This window comes from Penaeus monodon, chromosome 31 (genome assembly GCF_015228065.2).
Source record: "Penaeus monodon isolate SGIC_2016 chromosome 31, NSTDA_Pmon_1, whole genome shotgun sequence".
Classification (NCBI taxonomy): Eukaryota; Metazoa; Arthropoda; class Malacostraca; order Decapoda; family Penaeidae; genus Penaeus; species Penaeus monodon.
This window is the reverse complement of record NC_051416.1, coordinates 24210725-24211095: the sequence shown is the minus strand read 5'-3', so window position 1 is coordinate 24211095 and position 371 is coordinate 24210725.

Below are 371 nucleotides of genomic sequence, written 5' to 3'. Positions count from 1 at the left end.
ATTGAAATTTATCCCCAATTACATTTACATGAAAACTCATAATCGGCAATCAACGGGGTAATCTGGAACTGTCCAGGGGGTGTTGTTATACCTTTCTGGGAAGACAATGCTTGGGTTATAAATGGCAGAAGTGATCCCATTGGCCTAAAAGATGAAGACTACATTGTATAACCCAGGATCTCTACTTCACCAGCTGGCGATTACAGGACAAGAAAAAAAACAAAGAAACATACCATTAAATTTCGGGAGGAAGAAAAACTACATTTATAAGTCAGGTACCTACCAGTAGCAGTAATTCTCTCCAACGGTTTGATTACCCATAAGGAAAAATTGGAGGGTATGCACACAGAATAGCAGTCTACCCTCATTTC